The sequence below is a fragment of the Neophocaena asiaeorientalis genome, unplaced genomic scaffold, assembly GCF_003031525.2.
Source record: "Neophocaena asiaeorientalis asiaeorientalis breed wild unplaced genomic scaffold, Neophocaena_asiaeorientalis_V1.1 scaffold546, whole genome shotgun sequence".
NCBI lineage: Eukaryota > Metazoa > Chordata > Mammalia > Artiodactyla > Phocoenidae > Neophocaena > Neophocaena asiaeorientalis.
Window position 1 is genome coordinate 2526049 of NW_020175442.1, and position 26277 is coordinate 2552325.

Here is a 26277-nt window from a genome sequence, read left to right on the forward strand (position 1 = left end):
TTGGAGCAAACGAAATGCCTGAATGCCTAACTTATAATATAAACTAAAGTAAAGCAATTCAAAACCAGATGTTTATATAGTGATCAATAATAGCCACATTATTTTATAGAGTTGTGGTTTGAAGTTTTAGATTTGATAAATGATGAATTATTTAAAAGGATTCCTCTTTTTCATTGTCTTCCCACAAAGCTACTAACAATGATTTCTGTTTACAAAATAACTTCAGGGTTTTAGAAACAAATAGTAAAAAAAATTCCAGAGAGATAAAATGGCATTAACAAAATGTATTATTTTTCCCATAGTTAGGTTTGAGAGAGCAAAACCTAACTACACAAGAAGTAATTATTTTAGTCTTTCTTTTTTTTTTGGGGGGGGGAGTTCCCTTTATTCCTCTCATATCTGAATCTATAAATAAAGATGAAAGTAGGATTTAAATAGTGTTGAAATAGTAAAAGGCTAAACAAATGGCACAGTGGCGTTTATTTCAGAAGTAATAATAAGAATGATGATAATGATAAAAAGACAAAAGTTCAATGAGGGATTCACAAATACTTTAATAAGATCTTCTAATGATGCAGTAGTATTAAACTGAGGCATATAAGATATATTGTAATTTCCTCCTTTACCCCCACTGAAGTACCTTTGGCAAAATACTGTTAAACAAGAAAGCTGTTGGCATTTTAAGTGCTTTGAGATTTCAAAATGGTGTTCACAGGCACTAACAGCAGACATTAGTTTTTATGTAACACTAGTGTGCATTTCTGAAGATATTATTTTACTACTTTATATAAACTGTCACTTGTATTTTGCAAAATACTCTCAAAATACCTATTTTAGAAAATTTAAGAAAAATAATTTTTAAAATTAGAATCTTTCCATTATATGAAAATCTCATTCACCAAAACAATGAATCAAATAATTGCAACTACTTATGCAAATATGATCTAATTCTTCCTGGGGGTGGATTTGGGGGTGGAAAATTATTACATTTTCTTTGAGTTTAGGAAGGTTCAAGTCATCCTACTTCTAAAAAGTTAATATACTAGTTACAACTGAAGAAGAGTGGTTTTATAAGTAAGATCTTTTCTTTTCTTTTTTTTTTTTTGCATGAAACAGACATCTGCACATGCCATTGACTTGGAAACGACAGCTATAAAATAAATTAAAAACATAATTTATTGCTAAATGCAACTGTGGCTTTTAAGAACAACTTGTGATTCCCAAAATATACCTCTGATTTCTTTTGAAAAATATTTTTAGTTATTTTCTATCTATAGAACTTGTACATCAAGTTGCAGTATAAACTCTCCAGATGCCTGCATGAGTATAGATAATTTGGAGACATGGAAGAAAATCAGGAAAAGGAAAAAATCCCTAACATCCTGTTTCAGCTTCTCCTGTCACTTCTTGCTAATTGGATCTTGAGTTAAGAAAAAACTAACTGGTCAAAGGAAGGACTGGCAGTATTTGCCAAAGATGGTAAGTAAGTTGAAGGAAAATTTCCTTTTTTCCTGTTTGGTGAATAAGCTAAAGGAAAAATTTTAAGTACTACTGAATTTCATGCACTAATAGGATATCCAGGAAAATCTTTGAAATACTCTCTGTACTCATCAGTATTCTGAGTTTACTGTCAAGTAACACTGTAGAAAGTAAATAACAGTTCTCATAAAGGTCTTATATGAAAATTATCAGAAATGGTATGAATTAAAGATGTTAAATTTTGCAAATTATTTCAACAAATAGATTCCTTTTTAGAGTAAGGATAAGCATTAATTATAATGTCATTAAATAATTCCACAAAGAAAACTCTTCCTGCAACACTTTTTGTCACATAAGTATACATATACACATGAAATGTCTGGTTTATATGTGTACTACTTAGATGCAAAGAAGAACACAGTTAACTCTTTGTAAAAATATTGGTTAACCAAAATATATACCTTATAAATATAAACACAAAAAATAAAATATTTTATAACATGCTAGATTATGATAACTCTAAAAAAAATAGGCAATCTAGAACCATATGTATTTGCTCTGGATTTTATTATTTTTACACAGTGGTGAATTTAACTTTCTAAATGTTTTTCTCTAGTTATTTTTAAAGTTTATATCCACTGACATAAGGTGTTGGCAACTAATTAATAGAACGAGTGGTGGGAGAAAGCCAAATTCAAACGCTGCAGCACATTTAATCTGGAGTTCCCTATAAAGCATATACTTGAAGTTCTCAATTGTTTTCTTGTTGTGTTCATCTATAAGCCATATCTACATTTACACTCAATTTAAACCCTTGTGATATCCTGCAACAGCCACAGGTTTTGGAGCTCAACACATATGAGTTATAATATTGGTTGTAATGCTTCTTAGTAATCATCAGTACCTATCTGAAAACACAGTGATTAGTAACAGTCCTTAGGAAAAAACATCTCAACAAAGGATTTTTCTGCAAATATATTTTGTTCTGTACTGGTCAATAATGGAGCAAACTAGGTACTAAGAAAATGAGGACACACCAAAAATTACCTCAATTTCTTCCCAGAAGTATATACTACAATTACATTTATTTTCCATATAAATTTATTTTCTCTTCAGTTTAAGAAATACCAAAGGAATCTATATGTTCACCCAGGGTTGGTTTGTAGAAATATTTACCCACATTCATGAGATGAAGAAAGAAGAAACAAAGTGATAATTTTTATGCATATCTACAAGTACATTAAAAAAAAACTTAAATCTTACCACCCTCAAAATATCTTTGAATATATTTATACACACGACATTGTTAAAAATTAGAGAGTTCATTTTAAACATTAGGAAAATTTATTAAAAATTCAAGTATGGCATATCTTTATTTCATGTTATTCAGATAATTCTGAAATGTTTCACTCATTATAGTTAGTAAATTTATTTACTGGGCAATTTTTGGTTCTGTGTTGCTGCTAGATTCTAGATTGCTACTGATTATAAAAAGGGCATGTTGTTCATTACAGTATGCCATTATGCAAAGCTTAAAGGAGGTTATCATTCATGTTTTATAAGAAGGGTTTATAAATCTATTACTGTACAGATTATAACTACTCCAGATGTTGAATTCTCCAGTTTTCTTTGTAATGTGATAAATGTCACCTCTCTCTTTGACACCTCTTTTACAATAAAAGCACAATTTTATTTAACTTCTTTTAATGGATGTCAGAAAATAGAAGGGAAACAAATAGAAAACAGAACAAAATAGAATATAAACTTCCTAGGGTAAATACCCAATTAAAATATTAGCTGTTTTACTCAAGATTTACAACTATATTTTCCTTTCAAAAACCTTTCATTAACCTGGGTTATCTAATTTAAGTGGTGTGTATTAATTTGTCTTATGTTACCCTGTACAGCTCCCACTATTTCACAGTGCTATATTTGTTGTTTCTAAAATATCACACAAGAAACTGCAATATAAATAATTTCTGTGGATAAAACTCAACATAAAACTAAACCATTTCTCCCATCAACTAAAATATTTTATTAACTCAGAATATTTTATAAAAATATAACTTTAGGAGGAGCATAACAACTTGCAAACAACCAAATAAAAAGTTTTAAAAGGTAACATTTGTTTTATTAAAAGTAATTGCCTACCAGATACTTCTGAAGAGGAGCAAGCTTGTATCCGAAAAATAAATTAAACAATGATTAAATGACACTCATAAAAATAGCATATTAGCATGAAATCACTTATACACATTTTTACAGAATATTATGTACAGACTAAAACAATGTAGAAATGATTATTTGACTGAACATATTCAAATAGAATATTTTTAAATTAAATGGTTAGGAAATAAAATCAATAATTACTGTTCAGCGCCACAATCAATACCATTCTAATTTTCCTTAAAACAGCTAACAAAAAATTTAACTCCTCATAGCAATAGCGCTAATAATATTAAGTAGCATATACTGAAATACACATCCTATAACTACTGCAATGCCATCTCTGGACTTCTATTCTTTTTCAAAACTGTACTGTAGGAAAGACACTCTGAATTGTAATACTTCATTAAGTCCCTTCTGAGAGACAATAGTGTCTTCCAGGTATTTTTACTTCATTGGTGCCGGTTTAACAATCTTCTCAACATTTATTGAGCACTGTTCAATGGTACCAGAAACTGAGCTAGACTCTGGGAACACAACAAAGAATGAACATATCTCCACTATATAGGAGATGAGAAGCTAAAGGGGAAATAGATGAACCACTGTAATAGAACGTGACAAGGATTACAACTAAGAAATCTACAGGTGCTATTCAAGCTCAAAAGAGGAAATTCTTGGGTAGTAAGGTAAGGCATAAAAGATGATGCAGCATTTGTGCTGAATCTTGAAGGATAAACAGTTCCTCTGGCAGATGAAGTTGAGGACAAAGATAGGCTGGGATGATCTTGAATCAAATGTATAAAGGAAAGAGCATGGTTTACTCAGGAAATGTCAACAGACCTAAATAGCTGCGGCATAGGGTAAAAGTGTACAGCAGCAGTGGGAGGTGAAGTGTATGGGCAAGAAAGTGCCCAATCAGGGAGGTAGCTGCTCGCCACAGCGACACTTTTCAGTATGTGGAAAGGCCCAGGAGTAAACTGAGTTATTCACAATTGCTGTACTCCATTTCTTCTGGGAAATAGGAGGCAAGATCACTTGGCTAAAGAAAGAGGGGAGCCAGATAGAGTAAGGAGGAAGAACAGTGGGGGTTACAGGTCTGAATATTTTAAATCTTGATGGCTATCCATTTAGGGAATAAGAGAAGGAGCTGTTCCTCTAAAATTTTCTATAAGGGAAAGAGCAAGTATTAGGTACTATAAGCAGTTGTTTCTTAATAGTATCTTTTTTTGTAATAAGTTAAAATTTTTTTTTACTGAGCAGATTATAATTCATGGTCCCCCTAATCTCTTTGTAATTAAATTATTTTCATCTTCATTCTTTACCTAAATAAAAGCATTATTCTATTTAGGTTATTTAGTGTATGTCAGAAAGCACAAAACAGGATGGGAACGGAGGTAAATTAGTTATGAAAATACCAAGTTCTATCAACAAATAACAATACAGTCTCTTCCAAAACCTCTAGGAAGTGTAAATCTAGTAGACTGTAATACTGTCTTCTGGCACCCCTACTTCAAACACTCACCTCTTTAGAACTCTATATTTGTTATTTCTAAGCATACCTCCCCACACACATACATGCTGTAGTACAAATATTTTCAGTAAATATAAAATATTCTAGTTGCTACAGAATGCCTCATAAAATGCAACTTATAGCAACAAAGCAAACAAATTATTCTGTAAAAAGTGGTTTCCTACCAGATGCTTCTGATGATTTGCGTGCTTGATCAAAAAGAATAAATTAAACAGATTAAATAACACATAAAATAACATACACACAAGAAGTTACCAACCCATACATGTTCATTAGATATTCACACACAGGAATAGAATGAAAAACACATATTCAAAAGTGTTTTATACAATGATTACAATTAATTCTTTGGATACATGTATCTTTTTAACCAGTCAAAACCCTACTCTGGAAATATATTAATGAAATATCGTATTTCTATCCCTTTAATCTGAAGAGCAATTGTGTTCACTTTGCTGAAGAGACACTTTGCTTCACCATATTCAAATGTGTTCGTTCAAAGCAAATTCACTGTAACCTTAAAATGACAGTGAGTATAAAAAACAACTTTAATTACTATAACTGTTATTTGTGTAGTTCAGTGGATGGGACCACATAACAGCACAAATGGGCCTACTTTTCTTTTCTAAGATATTAATTAGTCTTGCACAAAATCACGCATGAAAGAGTGGTTGAAAATTTAATAGGCAATAAAGGCTATTCTTATTGCAATACTGCTTACATTTACTCTTCTGTCCTCTCCTTACAATTTTTTGTTAGTTAATTCTTTATCAAGTCTTGGTTACAAGTGAACATTATAATTGACCCACTCTTTCACTACACTGTTAAAAAAATTTTAAACTTTTGGTGAGACATATATATTTAAATGATCAAATTATAGAAAGAAACACATTAACTTATTTGACTAGTATCTATATGGACAGATGGATACACTATGAATTCACTTAGAGTACTCGTTCACTACAAATCACATGTACATGCTTTCTCTCCAAACTTGCTCTCTGTCTAGGGATGCTGTAGATTTTCTAGGCCATCCAAGCCATGTTTGACTGAAGATGTTCCCTAAAGGATTTTGTGATAAAAAAGTAAATTTATAGCCATAAAACTAATGACCCAGGCAATTTTTGAAATGCTCTTTGAAATGTACTTTACTTCCTTAATTGTTCACTGAGGCTTTTTCTCAGAGGATATTTTATCTAGCAGAATCATATGCTAAAGATTTTCCATTTGGTCCTGAATTCAAATGTTCTATCTTGTTGAGGAAAGTACAGAGATAGGAGTGGATCCCTAGATGATAGGGTATGCACGTTTTCAACTTAACTAAATAGTAAGTGGCTCAATAAATGGTTGTGCTAGTTTATACTACCACTCTATCCTTGGTGATCCATATCCTCAACAAAATATGTTACTGTTTAATTTTTACTTTCTAATTTTTGATAATCTAATGGGTATAAAATGATATCTGCTTGTTAAATATTAAATATCTCAGTAGAATTTTATAACTTTTTTCTCTTAAAGGTCTTATTCTTTTATTAGATTTATTCCTAGGTTCTTTAGAGCTTTGGTTGCTATTGTAAAAGGGAGACTTTTTTAAAAATTACCATTTGTTTGTTGCTGATGTATAGCACATAGTTGATGTTTATATACTGATATTATATGGCAGACTGGCAGTCTCTCATTAATTCTAAAATAACACTAGTAGATTCTCTTGAATTTTCTATGTAGATAATCACATATCTGTGAATAATGATAATTTTTTTTACTCGAACTTTTTCTTGTCCTACCGTGTAGGTTATCACTCACAGTGTTATACTGTACAGATAGAGACAACGAGCATCCTACTCCTGTTCCTAACTTCAAAGAACATGTTTCTAACTGCTTTTCTTTCCCATACTTTACTTGTAAAACTATTACTAGAATACATATATTTAAGAAATTAAGAATATCTCCTTTTTAATTCTTTGAAAAATTTTGTACAAGATTAAAATTTTTGAACTTGACTATAAAACTGTCCAGTCCTAATTTTGCTAAGTTTTTTTTTTTTTTTTTCTTTTTGCGGTACGCGGGCCTCTCCCGCTGCAGAGCACAGGCTCCAGACGCGCAGGCTCAGCGGCCATGGCTCACTGGCCCAGCCGCTCTGCGGCATGTGGGATCTTCCCGGACCGGGGCACGAACCCGTGACCCCTGCATTGGCAAGCAGACTCTCAACCACTGCACCACCAGGGAAGCCCATGTTAAGTTTTGAATAAACATGTTAACTATGATTAAATCTTAAATAGGTACAGTTCTAATCAGTTCTCTTAAAAGTCTTCTCCATGAACTACGCATTGGCTCTGATGAATATTTTCTATTCCACTGACTTTTGCTCGTGTCTCTATTAGTTTTTTTCCTTCTTTTGATTAACCATACTGTGCTTTCTCTAACTTGTTTACTTGCATCCTTACATCACAAATGTCTTTCTCTTTTCCTAACATACACATTTAAGATTTTGGCTCTAAATCCTTTAGCTGCACCCCACAAGTTCTGATACATAATTGAATTTTAAATTTATGAGTTATTTCTTGACCTGTGTGTTATTTGGGTTTTTTTAATTTCCAAATATAACATTTGTGTTTACTTATTTAATTAGTCTTTTATTATTGATTAAACTTAATTGCTTTGTGGTCAGAGACCACAGCCTATGTATCAATTCTTTAAAGTATATCAAATATGTGTAGTCAAAAAATCAATTTTGTAAGTGTTCTATATATTTCTGTGTATTCTCCAATTACTGGGTGAGAATTCTTTATATATATCTATAAATCTTACATAGTTATAATTTTTCCTTCTAAACGGGTCAATTTTGTTTTATATATTTTGAGGCTCTGTGGGGAAGTGCATACAATTTTTTTCTCTTATATTTCTTTTTTATGTGATTATTAATTTAAATGGTAGTCTGTATGTGACAATTCTACTCTGACATTCTTGGTAGGATCTAATGCTGTTTTATCTGCTAAATATCTTTTGTTGTAGATTGTGTGTGTGTGTTATGTATCTATTTTGGCTTTGGACTCTGAACTCAAAGTTCAGTGGGGCTTTATCTGTGAGAAAACTGCAGGGTTTGATATGAGGATATGTTTTGTATTAGCTTCTGCCTGGCATCCGATAGATGTTACCAGCCTGGAACTGTTACTCTAAGGTATTTTATTTAAAATTATTAAACCACACAATTAATACAGATTATAACGTGAAAGCTACTGAAGAAGAAGCAGTTGATTACAAACTCTCAGGAAAAGCATCCCATACACATGCACATACAGCCCTCCCCGCTCCCCAGGAACCCAAGCCAAGAAATGTGAGCTTCCTTATCTTCCCCGTGTCAGTGGAGACGTTTTATTTTTTAGTCTATGCTTTCACTGAGGTTATGATCCTTTGAGGATCCTGGCTTTATACACAAGTCTAAGAAATCCCAAGTTGTATGGATCAAAGAACTTTTCTGTCTCTGTGAGGCCATTTAAAACAAAAGCCATTTTGTCACCAAGGTATGAAAATTTCCTCAGGGTAGTCAAAGTATGCTCCCCCTTACAGCTCTAGTTTTTCACTTACTATTTGACTTTCTGCACACTGGGGATTTCTATTATATTCTTGTAAATTCAAGTATTCATTTAAAGGGATGATTGTTATATTTTATTCAGTATTTCTATGTGCTGTTGTATCTTCGTTAATTTTTGGTCTAGAAGGATTTTCAAATTATCCAGTCTCCAATTTATGGATTTCTTTTCTGTGTAAGAAAAAATGTGTGTTAAGTTGTAAGATGCAAGGAGACCTGGATGTTTGTGGAATTCATTTTTTATCCTCGTAATTCAAACTTCCATCAGGATATATTTAGGTGCTGGTATTTTTGTTAATTTTTGTCAATACACAGTGAGCTCTTTCAGTGTATACTTTTAGGATTTTCTTCTAAGTTTTCCTGAATCATAATTTTTTATGATTGTTTCTGTTCTATTAGTCATTATCTGTTCTGAAGGAATGTTATTCATTCAATTTGTAGAGTTCCTACTTTTATCTAACATACTTTTCACCTCATAATTTTTATCCTGTCCATTTTCCCTACATTCTGGTAGCTTTTATCAAGTTAGCTCTTTACATGTTCAATTTACCTTCCTGCAGTGATTATTTTGCTCTTTACTGCTTCTAATGCAGCTTTATACTCTACAAATGCCAGGTTCATTTTCTTATAACATTCTCTTATATCATTATTGCTTCTTTTCTATTCCTGCCTCTCGCCCAGCTCTCCTCTCAACCTAGTCTCTTGTTTCATCTTTTTATCTTTAACATCTTATTTTATAGAGTCCATGTTCACTTGAAATTTTTAAGAATTCCACATAGACGCTCTCTATAATTTCCTATTTTAAACCCTCCCTCATAAATATTTTCTAAACGTAAGTTCATTCTCTTCCTCTTGAAGGCTGTGAACTTATCCTTGAGCATGATCTCTTTTATAGGCTCCACATTGGTACTTTTCTTGTTTATTCATTCATGAACAATGAGAAGCCTTTCAAAACTTTACAAATGCTCCCCCCAAATAAGGTGGATCCTCCCACCATCTATTTGGGTATGTTAGAATCAAGTTCTCAGATCTTTTAGTTGATATATATATATATACATATTTATATTATCATTTAAATAATCCAAAATGGGAATGGAGCCAGGACTATAGTGTTCCTTACTAGTTGTGATGCCCGTCACATCAGGGAAGAGCCCTGTTATATCTGGAAGAAGAAAAGCCACTTTCTCAGCTTGATTAGACTAACAAATTTCTGGTTGTCCCACTATTAATTGTTTTAGAATGAAAGAAATCAGCAGTGTTGGATTTTCCACTCATCTCTCCCACAGTCTTTCTTAAAAGCTTCATCCATCCAAGTTAGTAAGGGTAAAATTATTTTTATTTGTTTTCCATGAAGGCAAACTACTCAAAATAAAACTGTTAAACTTTGGCATCTGATCTTCAATCTGATACATACATTTCTAGGCAAGTACCCTTCCTTAATTCCACTGATATACTGTTTTTCCAGTTTTGTGTTCTTAAATTTTCAATTTAGAAAATATTGTTCTAAAAGGGGGAATTACTCAAATGCTTTTGCTCAAGTCTGTAACTTTCCTGTAATTCAAAGCATAGCAAATCTTTTTCAGAGATTTGCCCTCAACTACCACAAGGCCAATCAGAGTTTTCATTTGAGATTTTGATATAATGATGCTAGTTATGTTCCAATAAGCATATGAACCAAAAAAATCAAAATACATGACTGATATTCTTCATCAATAATGTAATAAAAGTGTTTATACTATATAAAAAATGGGTAAGTTTTAATCATTCATTTATTTCACAAGAATTTATGAGTTCATTACTGTGTTTGGGGCACTAGGGTAACCACTGGCAACACAGAGATGAACACTGCACTATCCTTGACTTAAGGAGTTCAAAGGATGGTGATTGGAAACGGATATGCAAATATATAATTTCAGTATAATACAAATAATTGTTATAGTTTATAAGTTTGCTTTGGGAGTATAGAGGAATCATCTGACTCTACAGAGTCAATAATGGAGGCACTGAAAAGCATAGCTGGTTTTCAGAATTTTTATAATAAAAGATATAAATATGGAAAGGGAGCAAGGAATAATATGTAGTGTAATATGACTAGATCAGAATTTTATGAGAGTGGTGCAAATAAAGCCAGAAAGGCAGGGCACTGCTCTCATATGCCCCACTAAGGAGTTTAGCCTTTGAGAGGCACTAAGGAGTAACTGAAAGTTTTCACGTTGGGTTAAGAAATGGGCGTATCTGCAGTTTTAAAATGGCAGCATGGAAAATGGTCTGGAGGGATATAAAACTGGAAGTTGAGACCAGTGAAGCTGTTACTGCAAAAGGATTGAAAAGATACAGAATTCCTGATCCAAAAGCATTCTCAGTGTCAGTGATAATGGAGAAAATTGAGTGATTTTGAGACATTTCTAATGTAGAATCAATAGAAATTTATGGCTGAGTGCATGTCTGGGGAGTAAGAAACAAGTTCAGTGATTACAAGGCTTCTGTTTTAAGTTCCTGCATGGCGAGTGGGATCATTAACAAAAATCAGGATGAATGAAAAAGGAGCAGATTTGGGATGGAAAGAGAAAATTCACTTTTGCACTGAACATTCAGGTAACAACTGAAGATGTGGGACTGGATGAGATCATTCAGAGAGAATGCAGCATTAAAAGAGGGCTAAAGATAGATTCCAGAGAAAACTATTCCCCCCAAAAGCTGGTATTTAATAGGCAAGGAAGGAGAAAAGAAAGAGCTTTTTAACTAGGAAAGTACCACATACACATAAATATCACATGTATAGCTAAAGACTTAGATAAAAAGGTCTGGCATTTGCTCATTTTTACAAATAAAACCACACTTCATTTGAAATTTTCCACATTTTGAAATGGCTGAGGCATTTAACCACTTATGAGTAATATTAGTTGAAATTGGACAATCCTGAAAAAGTCAGAATGTTTAGTTGTCATTACTATAATTCCTATGGTTAAAAAAGGCTATAAGGGCAGACCAATATGATCAAGTATATCAAATACTATCTGAATAATCCATAGCTTTCTTGAAAGAAAAAGCAATAGAGAAGCAGTAACAATTTTCTTCAGCTAAAACCAACATATCCAATTGTAAAACCTCTAGAACACTTTCAAGGAGAAAAAACACACTGCCTGTATTCAAAGAAATCCAGTATTTTAAGTGTGATAACCAGGTATATTCAGTTTTGATATCCAAGAAATCCTAAGAAATGTTAACATGTTGCTTTTGTAATATTAGCCCAAATTTAAAACACTCGAACAGAAAGATCTATCTAACAGTAGAATAACAGGATAATAACAATAACAAATCATTCTTAATATATTACATGCAAAATTGTTCTTTTAACGTCTAATATCATTCTATAAATAAATACCTAACAGTGTTGAAGAGGTTTATATTATACGGCAGCAGGATAAAAAATGTTTATTGGCAATAATAAGATGGTCTCCAATTATGGAAGAAAATGTTCATCTATTTGGAATTCTACCACTATACCACAAAAATCCAACTCTCTCAGGTTCTGAATTCCAATTCCAAATCTTTTAAGTATAAACTATAGACTGCTTTAAGAGAAAAACCATAACACTTTTCCTAAACATGTATCTAATTCAAAGGTTAACTTAATAAACATCCTCTTTTTTAGTTAAGCAAAAAGATGCTAATGAATTATGCTCTAAGCAAATATTTCTGCCTCTAACAACAGGATATCTATTTTTAGCTGCAGGTTTGGCTTAAAGTGAACAGCTTTTACCCTATGATAAACTGCAGTATATACTGTAGTATATTTTCTCAAAAAACATTTTTAGAAATGTTTAGAAAAAATCATATTTACAAAAACAAAAAGGAAACTATCACAAAAGTACTTGTTCTAACAAATTATTTCCCAAAAAATTATTTCTAAAAATTTTAACAAAGGCTCCAAAACCAAAATGCATATATTTATTTCATCATTAAATTCCTATTTCTCAATGAATTATAGTTAAAAGCAACAAATAAATCAATAAAATTTTGGCAACATCTTATGCAAAATTGAGTATTTTTTATATAACCAAAAAGAAGCTAACAAAAATTAATATTAGAAAGACAAAGCCAATAAAAGGAAAGTTTAATTATCTTCAGGATCAGACACTAAAAAAATTCCTCCTTTACCACAGTGGGTCTTTTACTCACTAATTTATAACACAATTAATAACAATGTATTAATGAATATAATGAATACAATAAATCACACCATAAAATAGATTAGAAACTGATTACTGGTATTGACTATTAATAGTGATATTAATTATTCACAGTTGTTAATGGATTTAAAAAGCAAATTACTATAATCTCTAAAAGCAAAAGCATCAAGAGAAAATGTAATCCACTGTAGTTCTGGCTTTACAACTGCCCCTCTAAAAAACATTTTTTTGCTTTTATAGTTAAATATTTTTTTAAAAATACAAACCTACAGAGTCTCAGAGAGCATACTTACCACTCATGATGAAAATCAACCTTTCCAAAACATACTGCTCAAAACAACAATCCAACAGCAAAGGGAGTTATGCTAATCTCTAGAGGTATAAGAACCGATGGTGTAAACACATACATTAGAGCATGCAGCACACAGAAAATGAAAAGAGCTTTCTTTTGTTTTAAAAAGAGAAGCCCCTAGAAGCAAAGCATAACTGCTCAGTGCGAGATATCACTAGTAAACATCAGATTAATGCCAAAGATGTGTATAACTAGATTTAATTTCTCTCAAGCTAGTTATCCTAGGCTTCTTCATATACCACTAGAACAACTCAAAATGGCAGGGAGAAAATGTTCGAACCAGGATGTATAAGATGTTCTCAATTATATCAGCATGAGTTGTTACCACGGCAACATTAGAGCAGAATTATCGGTTCACTTGTAACCAAGGAGTAGCTTTTCTAAAGCTTTAATCAACCAAGACAAATAAAATGCCTTTTTATTTTAGAGCCACATGATTTAAAAATTACCACGTTTCTTAAATTTAAGCACTTATCTACCATTTTTACATCTTTCCAAGATATTTTAAAAATTGCTGTTTTCTTCAAATACTCACACAATCCCATGTTGAACCTGGCAAGGAACAAACAGCAGAATGATTGCACCTAAACGTCTTTCAATTACACCAGCTCTTACTGCTAGCTGTGGACTTCACTGATATTAAAATGCTGTGTGCTGTTGCTAGTGACTATTGGCGATGAATCTTATTGCCCAGATCGCTGATAGCTTTCATTTTTCATGAGCCAGAAAGCTATACTGCAGCACAAATGTTAACCATTTAAACATTCTGTTATTATGGAGGAGACAAAATATAATACTATATATCTTCATTTATAAAGGAGAATTGTAAAACAACTTATTTATAAACTTCCATTATATTCAGTATCACAAACAGTGTCAGATGCCACTTATGTGATTTTCAAAAGAGGGGAGTACACAAAGTTACTGACAATTATTTTTGAAGTGTAAAATCCCTTACATTAAACAGGATTAAGATGACAGATTGTATAGCAAGGTAGATGGTATGGTGAACAACTGTACTGATTCCCAGAGACCCAAAATTTGTACCAAAATGGTACAAGGGATCTATAGAATGGTTCCTTGTTAAGTGGAATGTCACCAAGTGAACATGCCATTTTAAAAGTTGCCAGGTCACACAGGACTTCTGGTGATGAAAGAATGAGTAAGTCAGCAAATCTTCTCTCCAAGAAACAATTATGAAGTTGGACAAAATTATCAAAAACAATGACTTCATGGTTCTGGACATCTAGTAATCACAAACAACAAACTGAGAAGCATTTATTCATGAAAAATTGCTACACTTTGCATGAGAACAGTGGGAGTCTGTGGTATTCTTGCTTGGTGCTGCTCCTGTTCCCCCACAGCTCAGTCAGTGCAGTACTTCTGTCAGGGTGGGGCTCCATGACAACCAGGAGCTTTACTGCCAGAGAGGGCTGACATGATTTGGAGAGGAAGCCAAAAAACCCCATACAAGTGATACCACCTATTAAAAAAAAAAAAAGCAAACTGTAGCAAATGAACAGGGAAAGTATCCAGCTTTGCTAACCTGAAGTTGTGGCCATAGTAGGGGTGAGCAGTAGACTGATGGTCTAGCAAAAAATTTAGTATAGAAAATGTAAATGAGAGAGGCAGAGAGGGCCTAAATAAGCTCTCCACATATCCCAGCTTGACAAGGAAGCTATTCCATAGGACCCAAAGGAAAGTTAAAGCTGGTACAGGCTTGAAAACTGCCTGAACGTTGAATATGCTTTCCAACCCACAAACAGCTCCATCAGCACAGACTGGCTCAGAATGTTTGAGCACAAACTCTGATTAATCACTGAATAGTAACTAAGCTATGCAGGCACAGGGTAATCCCTAACAGAGAAATCAGTAGCCAGACAACATGGTGGATACAGCCCATAGATTAAAGCCATGGAAGTTATTAAAACAAAACAATATAAATAAAAACAATCCTGAGGAAAGAAAATATAATCAGAATGCAGAGCTGCTACAAAATATTATTTTAAAAAGTCAAATTTCTGACAAAAACATTATATAATCCATAATGAGGAAAAACGATAGAAAATGTCTCTGAATGGTCCCAAATATAGGATTTAGCAGACAAGACTATTGAAAATATATCAAAAGAATAAAAGGAAATTGTATTTAAAGAATTCAAGGAAAATATGATGGCAATGATACAACAAAGAGAATTTCAATATAATGATAGAAAGAGAAACTATTCAAGATATAAAAATTATAGACTTGGAAAGTACAATAACCCAAACTTTAAAACTCACTACATAAGCCCAACAGCAGATTTGAGGAGGGCAAAAGACTCAGTCAGTGAACTTGAAGATAGATCAATAGAAATCAACCAGTCTGAAGAATACAGAGAACAAAAGATAGGAAAAAAATGAACAGACCCTTAGAAGCCTGTAGGATATCAAGGGTATCAACATACATGTAATAGGAACCTTAGAAGGAGAGGAGAGAGACAAAGGGCAAAGAAAAAATATTTGAAGAAATAATGGTTGAAAATGTCCAATCTGATGAAAAATGTTAACCTGCAATCTAAGTTCAACCAATGCCAAGTATGATAAGTACAAAGAGATTCATACCTAGACACCTCATATTCAAGTTGTTAAAAGCCAAAGACAAAGAAAAAATATTGAGAGAAGCAAGAGAAAATGACTAATCATGTACAGGGGAAAAGCAATATGATTAATGATGACTTCTTCATGAAAATAAGAGAGGCCAGAAGGCAGTGGAATAATGTATTCAAAGTGCTAAAAGAAACAAACCTTTTCACAATTCTCTATCCAGGAACACTATCCTCTAAAAACAAAGGTAAAATAAAAACATTCTCAGATAAACAACAACAGAGGATATGTGCTTCAAGCAGAAATACTTAAGGAAGTTGTTCCAGATGAAAAGACACTGGACAATACTCAAATTGACAGGAAGAAATAAAGAGTATAGATGATAAATATATAAGTAAAAGACTATATAAACACATTTATCTTTCTTTTTAAAACTTCTTTAAAGATCTTAAAATTGTATGAAGCAATCATTGTAACACTGCATTTCTAGGTTTATAAAAACATAAAGGTAACGTGAAAATGATAACACAAAATTAGAGAAGAAATGGAGCTATATTGCATCAAAGTCACTATATTTTACTAGAAAAGTAGATTGTGATAAGATAAAATGCATATTTTAACCCCTAAATCGACTATTAAGAAAATGTCTTTTTAAAATGTAGTTTAAAAATCAAAGAGGAATTAAAATGGCATCCTACAAATATCTGTTTAACACAAAAGAAGAGAGGAACAACAATACAAAAACTCTTAAGATATATAGAAAACAAACAGCACAATCGAAGATGTAAAGCCAACCATATCAATAATTACATTAAATGTGAATAAACAGATCACAAGGCAGAAATTATCAGACTGGATTAAAAAAGGTCCAACTATATGCTGTCTACAGGGCCACACTTTAGATTTTAAGATAAAAATAGGTTGAAGGGAAAGGAGAGAAAAAGTTATACCATGTAACAGTAACCATAATACAGGTGGAATACCTATATCAATATCAGACAAAATAGACTTTAAGACAAGAAATATTACTAAAGTCAAAAAAAGGAAATTTCATAATGATAAAAGGGTCAATACTTCTGGGAGATTTAACAATTAGAAATGTATATGCAATGAACAAAATAGTCTCCAAAATGCTAAAACAAAAATGACAGAATTGAAGGAAGAACTAGGGACTTCCCTGGTGGCACAGTGGTTAAGAATCTGCCTGCCAATGCAGGGGACATGGTTCGATACCTGGTCTGGGAAGATCCCACATGCCGTGGAGTAACTAAGCCGCGTGCCACAACTACTGAGCCTGTGCTCTAGAGCCTGCGTGCCACAACTACCAAAGCCCTATAGCACCTAGAGCCCGTACTCTGCAACAAGAGAAGCCACTGCAATGAGAAGCCCATACACTGCAACGAAGAGTAGTCCCCACTCGCCACAACTAGAGAAAGCCCACACGCAGCAATGAAGACCCAACACAGCCAAAAATAAATTAATTAATTAAAAAAAATTTTTTTAAAGAAAGAACTAAATAATTCAGAAATTATAGTTGAAAATTTCAATATTCTCAATAATTCATGGAAAAAAGAAAATCAATAGATTACAGAAAACTTGAATATAATATCATTAAAATGACATTTATAAAACACAGCATCTAACATCAGCAGAATACACATTCTTTTCAAGTACACATGGAAATTCTCCATACTAATCATATGCTAAGCAATAAAACAAATCTCAAATTAATTTGAAAGGATAGAAAATTCATTCAAAAAATGAACTCTTATCATAGGAGAATTAAAGTAGGAATCGACAACAGAGAGAAATTTTGGAAATCCTAATATCTGGATTTAGATCACAAAGAAATCCCAAAGGGAATTAGAAAATATTTTGAACTGAATGGAAAAAAACCCACAAGAAATCAACATTTATGGGATACAGATAAAGCATAGCTTAGAGGAAAATTCAAAACTTTAAACACATGTATTAGAAAAAAAGAAAGGTCTCAAATCAATAATTTAAGTTTCCACATTAAGAAACTTAGAAAGAAGAGCAAATTAAACCAAAGCCAAAAAGGTCACAGCAGAATTCAATGAAATGGAACATAAAAACAATAGAGAAAATGAAGAGACCAAAAGTCTTACTGATAAACCTTTAGCTAGACTGACCAAAATTAAGACAAAATAAAACAGAGAAGACACTAATTACCAAAATCAGGAATGAAAAGATGGCATAACCACTGATGCTAGAGAAATTAAAAGGATTAAAAAAGAATACTATGAACAACTTTACGTAAATGATATAACTTAGATGAAATGGACAAGTTCATAGAAAGACACAAATTACCAAAACTAACTCAAGAAGAAATAACAAATCTGAAAAGACTTACAAACAAACAAAAATATTAAGCCAGTAATTACAATTTTTCCCACAAAGAGAAGCTCAGGTCCACATGGCTTCACTGGGGAATTCTATGAAACATTAAAAGATATAATACCAATCTGACACAAACTTTTCTAGAATATAAAGAAGGATGTAATACTTCCCAACTTATTCTATGAGGCCTGATGACAAAACTGACAAAGATCAAAAGAAAATTACAGATCAATATCCATTCCAACACAAAAATCTTTATCAAAATATTAGCAAACCTAATTCAGCAGTATATTAAAAGGATTATACACCAGGACCATGTAGGATTTATCCCAGGAAGGCAAGGTTGGTTCAACATTGAAAATTAATTAATGGAATACACCATATTAATGGAATAAAAGACAAAACGACATAAACATCTCAATATATGTAGCAGAAGCATTCTACAAAATCCAGTACCTGTGATAAAACCTCTCAACAAACTGGGACTGGCAGGGAACTTCCTCAAGCTGATAAAGGGTGAGTTTGGGGGTGAGGTGGAGAGGGGGACCCTATAGTTTACATTATATATAATGATGAAAGATGGAATGCTTTTCCTAAGAATGGAAATAAGGCAAGGATATCTATACTCACCACTTCTTTGCAACTTTTTGTTTTTTTTTTTTTTTGTGGTACGCGAGCCTCTCACTGTTGTGGCCTCTCCCGTTGCGGAGCACAGGCTCCGGACGCACAGGCTCAGCGGCCATGGCTCACGGGCCTAGCCTATCCACAGCATGTGGGATCTTCCCGGACTGGGGCATGAACCCGTGTCCCCTGCATTGGCAGGCGGACTCTCAACCACTGCGCCACCAGGGAAGCCCTCTTTGCAACTTTTTATGAAAGGTTCTAGCCAGTGTAATGAGGTAAGAAAAAAGATATTTAAAAAGATATTAAAGGCATATAAATTGATAAGAAAGAAATAAAACTGTCTTTTTTTGCAGATGACAGGATTCTATATGTATAAAATTCTAAGGAATCTATAAAGAAACTACAAGAACTAATAAGTAAGTTTATCAACATCATAGGATATAATATATATATAAACCAATAACATTTTAATATACTAGGAACAAGCAATCCAAAAATGAAATTAAAAGGACAGCTCCATTCACAATGGTATTAACAGAAAAAAAAACTTAGGAATCCATTTTAACAAGATTTACTCACTAAAAAAAAAAAAAAAACAAACAAAAAAACAAAACATTGCGGAGAAATTAAAGAACATCAAAATAAATGGAAAGCTATTTCATTTTCATGGACTTCAAGACTCAATATTGTTGATAGAAGAGTCTCCACAAATTAATCTATAGATTCAATGAAATCTCTATGAAAATCCCAGTGGGCTTTTCTTTAGAAACTGACAGGCTGATTAAAATTTATATGGAAATGTAAAGTACCCAGAATAGCCAAAACAATTTTGGAAAGAACAAAGTTCGAGGACCTACACTACTTGATTTCAAAACTTTTTTTAAAGTTACAATAACCAAGACAATGTGGTATTGGCATAGAATAGACATACACTGATCATTGGGACAAAATTGAGAATTCAGAAGTGAACCCCTACAATTATGGTCAACTGATTTTTGACAAAAGGTGCCAAGATGATTAATGGAGAAAGAAAAGTCTTCTCAACAAACAGCGCAGTAAAAATTGGATATTTATATGAGTTAAAAAAAAGAACTCCACTCCATAGCTCACACAAAACAACACAAAAAATTAATTTTTAGATGAAAGCATAGAATAAAAATCTCCATTACCTTGGGTTAGATAAAGATTTCTTAAGATTTGGCACCAAAAGTACAATCCATCAAGGGAAAAAATGATAAACTGGACTTCATTAAAATTACAAACTTTTGCTCTTCAAGGATATCATTTAAGAAGATAATACAAGCCACCAATGGGGAGAAAATATTTGCAAATTATTTATTTGGTAAACTTGTGTTCAGAATATATAAAGAACTTTAAAGACTTGACAATAATAAGAAAAAAAGCCTCAATTTAGAAAGTGGGCAACAGATTTGAAAATACATTTTTCTAAAGTAGATACATGAATGGTTTATAAGAACATGAAAATATGCTCAACATCATGAATCATTAGGGAAATGCAAACTGAAACCACAATTAAATACCAATTCACACACACCAGAATGGCTAAAATCAAAAAGACTGATGATACCAAGTATTAACAAGAATGTGAAGAAACTGTAACCCTCCTACACTGTTGCTGGGAATATAAAATATTAAGCTACTTAGGAAAACAATTTGGAAATTTCTTAAAAAGATAAACATAAACTTACCATATGACCCAGTTATTCTACCCCTAGACATCAACTCAAGAGAAATGAAAGCATATGTCCACCCAGTCTTGCATGCGGATAGAGCAACATTATCCAAATAAACCAAAAACTGGAAACAATCCTAATGTTCATCAGTTGCTGAATGGATAAACAAAAATGTTACATCCACACAATACAGTACAATTCAGCAATAAAATAGAGCCAACTATTGATATGTTCTATAACATGGATGAACCTCAAAAACGTTATTGTAAGTTCAAGAAGCCAGCAACAATAGATTATATATATATATTATATGATTCCATTTTTATAAAATATCCAGAAAAGGAAATCTGTAGGGATAGAAAACAGATCCGTGTTTGTCTGAGGTGGGGACTGATTGCAAAAGAGAACAAAAGAACTGTTGGGGGTGATGAAAATGTTCTAAAACTGAATTGTAGTGATGGCTGCACAACTCTATATGTTTATTAATAAACACTGAATTGTACACTTATAATGAGTGAGTCTTATGGCATGTAAATTATATTTCTCTTTTTAAAAAAGTTGTCAAGTGCTTCTCTACATAAGTAGAGTCAATCTGAGGCAGATCTTCTTTGCTGTGGGAAGAATCACTTCAGCCGACAACTTAATTATGTAAATCTAAGGCTGGTAGGCATCTATTACCTTAGGGGAATGATCTAACAAAACCCTTTGGAGCTTGGTAAAGGTTGTTCCTCTCAATACCCTATGGTAAAGAGAGCTAACAAACGGGAAGGAGGTAAGTAGATCTGCATTAAAAATAGAACAGGAATTTGAAGGAGGTAAGTAGATCTGCATTAAAAATAGAACAGGAATTTGAAGGAGGTAAGTAGATCTGCATTAAAAATAGAACAGGAATTTGAAGGAGGTAAGTAGATCTGCATTAAAAATAGAACAGGAATTTGAAAAGGAGGGATCAAAACCTAGACCCCATTCTTTCTAAGGTTCAGAATTACGAGAATTTCTTATCAATTTTAGTGATAGTATCTGTGGCCCATGAGTAAGAAGGCACACTAAATAAGCTTTATCGAAGAATAAAGGAGAATCTGGTGATTTAGGCTCATATTAGGGGCTCTGTAGGTCAAATTCAAGTGCCTACCGAGGATAGGGAGGTGAAACAACAGAAGTAGTGAAACAGTGAAGGCTAGAGCAAATGAGATAGTATAAATCCTGGCTAAAGAGAACAGTTATTCAGTGCAAATTCCCATTTGTTCTCATATGGGAATGAGAGACCACTGAAATCAGTTTTTCAAATGGTTCAAGAATATGGAACTCCAGGGACTTCCCTGGTGGTGCAGTGATTAAGAATCCGCCTGCCAATGCAGGAGACATGGGGTCAATCCCTGGTCCGGGAAGATCACAGATGCCATGGAGCAGCTAAGCCTGTGTACCACAACTACTGAAGCCTGCATACTGCAACTATTGAAGCCTGCACGCCTAGAGCCCGTGCTCCACAAGAGAAGCCACTGCAGTGAGAAGCCCATGCACCACAATGAAGAGTAGCCCCCGCTTGCCACAACTAGAGAAAGCCTGTGCACAGCAATGAAGACCCAACAAAACCAAAAAAATAAAAATTAAAAAAAATAAAATTATTAAAAATAGAATATGAAAGTCCAGATATTAATATGAAAGATCTTGTTTTAAAATCAATATTTTTATTTACATATAAAATAATGGTATCACTCTCAATTATTTTAAATTATCATGAGAACTAAATAAAACATATCTGTGATTTACATCTGGGTCACAGACAACCAGTTTGCTATCCCTGGAAAGATGTTCAAGAAAGGAAGGCCAATTTTGGTACAGTGTGGGGATGAGTCAAAAGCACCTTCTCACATTCAACCTGGCATGAAGCCAGGATGACTAAGTAAGTAAGTATAAATTAAGGAAACTAAATCTGTGACATAAGCTTTGAATGAGTATAACACTGGAAAGGGTGGATCATCCTCCCATTAAGAATCAGTGTCTCAATTAAGAATCAGTGTCTCATCAACTATACTCCAATAAAAATTAATGCATATTTATACATATATGTATAAGTATAGATGATTCACTTTGTTATAAAAGAGAAACTAACACACCATTGTAAAGCAATTATACTCCAATAAAGATGTTAAAAAAAAATAAAAGAAAAATTTTTTAATGAAGGGGTACAAGGATTTCTTAATGATTTTTGTAAAATAATAAAATTTAAATAAAATATGAAAAAAAAGAATCAGTGTCTCAAAATTTAATAAAAAAGAAAAATAGAATCAGTATCTCCACAAGGAGACATCCTTCCATTAAGAATCCAGTCTCCACAAGTATCAGTGGCATCGCATCAAGAGCAAGGATACATCAAATTCTTTGGGACCAGTTTAAATCGTGAAACTATGTAGCACTGGCAAAATCAATAGCAGCTGAAAATGAGATTACTATCCACTATACTAATCAAAATACCCATCTCTTTCTTCATCCAACCTTTGGAAAGAAGATTAGCTTCTCTGGAATGAGTAAACTCCCAGAAGTTTAGCAATACTTGAAGGGGACTGGAAGAAGATCCCAAGAAAACTTCCATTTAGAAGTCCTGCTAATTTGAGCAGATGAGTACAGTGATTAATTCAAATATTTCCAAGACAAGACCTAATATGTATCCCTAGTGGGCTACACTTGTTATACAACCATAACCAGACCCCAGAGCTAAAATCAGCCATTGCTTTGGGACTTGCAAGTAATATTCACTCCCTCAGAAAATGCATCATCCTTCCAGTTTCAAATTACTAGCTCTTTTTGGACGACATTTTATTTTCAAAGTTCTCTGACCAGCCTGTTAGTCTCCTGGGTCCTCATAATATACACTAGGTCTCTGCAACTAACAGAAAACCTCAGACAGAAATCATTGCTATAGGACCCAAAGCCCAGTTTTTCTTACAAACATATATAAAGATTTCACAGAATGGTGATCAAGAGTGTTGGCTTTGGGGGCTTCCCTGATGGCGCAGTGGTTGAGAGTCCACCTGCCGATGCAGGGGACGCGGGTTCGTGCCCCGGTCCGGGAAGATCCCACATGCCGCCGAGTGGCTGGGCCCGTGAGCCATGGCCGCTGAGCCTGCACGTCCCGAGCCTGTGCTCCGCAATGGGAGAGGCCACAATAGTGAGAGGCCCGTGTACCGCAAAAAAAAATAAAAAAGAGTGTTGGCTTTGGAGCCAGACTGCCTGGGTTCAAATTTTATCTATTTGTTATGTTACCTTGAGGAAATTACTTTACCTCAATGTGTTTTAGTCTCTTTATCTGAAAGATGTGAAAAATAATAGTATCCATCTTATTGGGGTTTTTAAAGGATTACATAAACTAATATATGCAATGTGCTTAGAACAATGCCTGACAGATAGTAAATAAATGTTTCATGTGATAGTGTATATGACAGTACTCCACCCAGGAAACGTGGGAGTGAAGTGGTATGAGTCACCACTATATTGCAGAATCAGATTTAGAGGATAAACTTTATAATATGACTGAATCTCCAACCCAGGCAGAATATAGTATGTTGATTACCAAAGATAATGCTCTATTCAACAACTAAAACAAGTCTCTCAGACCATTTGCTACTAATAATTGACCAATTTTGAAAAGTGGAAAATTTTTGATAAACACTAATAATAAGAAAGTAAAGCATGCTTTTTGTGCCAGAAAATTATACAAGGGAATTTAAACATGTCTTCTCTGAATATCAAAACAAATTTAACTCCAAGAGAATATATTATGTGTATACCTGGGATGCAATTTATTTAATACAAAAGCTTAAAATGGTTATAACAGTTCTCTACATTTGTCCTATAAAATATAAAAATAATGATATGCACAGAGATTTAGCTACAAGAATGTTTATCACAGCGGTTTTTTTATATGATAGCGAAAAATTAAAAACAATCTAGATGGCTAGTGACTGTTTAAATTGTGGTGCATCCTTAAGACAACACAAAACAGCCATCTTAAAAGATATTGTAGAACAAATCTTTACAATAAGGAAAAATGTTATGAAACACTACGGAGAGATCCAAAGTTAAGGGCCAGTGGAAATTTGTGTATCTATGCACAAAACAGACTATATGTAGAACAAGGCTAATAGTGATTATCTTTTGGTGGGATTATGTGTGATTTTTACTTTTTTGTTTGTTCTTTTCTATGGTTTGCAAATTTTCTCCAATGAAGACACAGTATTTGGTAATCAGATTAAAATGTTATTAGGGAAAAAGGGCTTCTCAAACTTTAATGTGCATATTAATCAGCTGGGTAATCTTGTTAAAATGCAGATTCTGACTCAGTAGGTCTAGATGGGGCCTGAAAGTCTTCCTTTTTAACAGGCTCCCAGATGATGCTAATGCTACTAGACTGGGACTACACTTGAGCAAGACACTATCAAGAGTATATACTCAATCTTCCTTCTCTAACTATGTAGTATGGCTATTCTTGTAAAACACAAGCAAGTACAAGCTTCTCATTATTACACTTGATATAGTACTTGGCACTGTTAAACACTCCATGGAAACATTTTCTAATTTCAAATCATTTAATATCCCAGTTTCTTAGTTTTACTATAAAGGCTGCTGATTACTCAGATTCTTATAAACAATCATGATAAAAATGTACAGGTAACACTGAAAAGTTCAGTGCCTCTGCAATGTGATATTTATTTACCAGGGTCAGATCAGCATTTCACTGTTTTTGGTTAATGGCCACAGGCCTTTAAAATAAATTGCAAAGATCATAATAGAACAAATTGAGAGAAAGCTTGTTAGTGTAAGACTGTACTGATATTTAATGTTAAGCTAAAAAACAACTCAACATGTATTGAGAACTATGCTGGCAATACCAAAATAAATTGACAAATTTTATGCCTTCAAGGGGTTCAAGGTCAAATAGGGGAGAGAGGTAACTTGAGGACTAATGTAATACAATTTTAATACTATAAAATAAAACGTAATAGAAGTGAGTATGACATGAGAACATAGGAAGAGATCATGAATTCTAAAAAGGATAAAGAACAGAGGAACAGAAGAATGCTTTGGTGATTTTGTTACAAAGATAATATGTGAGCAGAATCTTAAAGTATGAGCAAATCTCACCATTGGCAGTAGTAGGAACTGGAAATTCCAGGTAGAAGAAACATCATAAATAACCACTGTTGTTATAAAGGGATTCCATTGTCTTGACTATTCATTGCCATGTTCACATAGTGACCAAAAGTGTTAGCTCTCATCACTAATTATTAAGAGAAATGCAAATCAAAACCACAATGAGATATCAACTCATACCAGACAAAATGGCTATCATCAAAAAATCTACAAATAACAAATGTTGGCGAGGATGTGGAGAAAAGGAAAGTCTCATAAACTGTTGATGGGAATGTAATTTGGTGCAGCCACTATGGAGAACAGTATGGCAGTTCCTCTAAAAACTAAAAATTGAACTACCATATGATCCAGCAATTCCACTCCTGGGTATATATCCAGAAAAAGTGAAAACAATAATTCGAAAAGATACATGCACCCCAACATTCATAGAAGCACTATTTACAATAACCAAGACATGGAAGCAACCCAAATGTCCATCAACAAACAACTGGGTTAAGAAGATGTGGTGTGTATATATATATATATATATATATATATATATATATATATATA

At 33.1% G+C, this 26277-nt stretch overlaps 1 protein-coding gene across 6 annotated transcripts in view; it reads right to left on the reverse strand.

Annotated features, from left to right (window-relative positions):
* The window catches only part of PRKACB (protein kinase cAMP-activated catalytic subunit beta), a 143134-nt gene that overhangs the window by 49562 nt on the left and 67295 nt on the right, over window positions 1–26277 (reverse strand). Inside the window, exon 1 of one of the 6 annotated variants that reach the window (XM_024767855.1) lies at window positions 3631–3649. The exons of the other annotated variants lie outside the window; for them this stretch is intronic. The gene's annotated coding sequence lies outside the window, so the exon portion shown is untranslated. Of the gene's footprint in view, window positions 1–3630; window positions 3650–26277 lie in introns of those variants that run through there. 6 annotated transcript variants of the gene reach the window in all.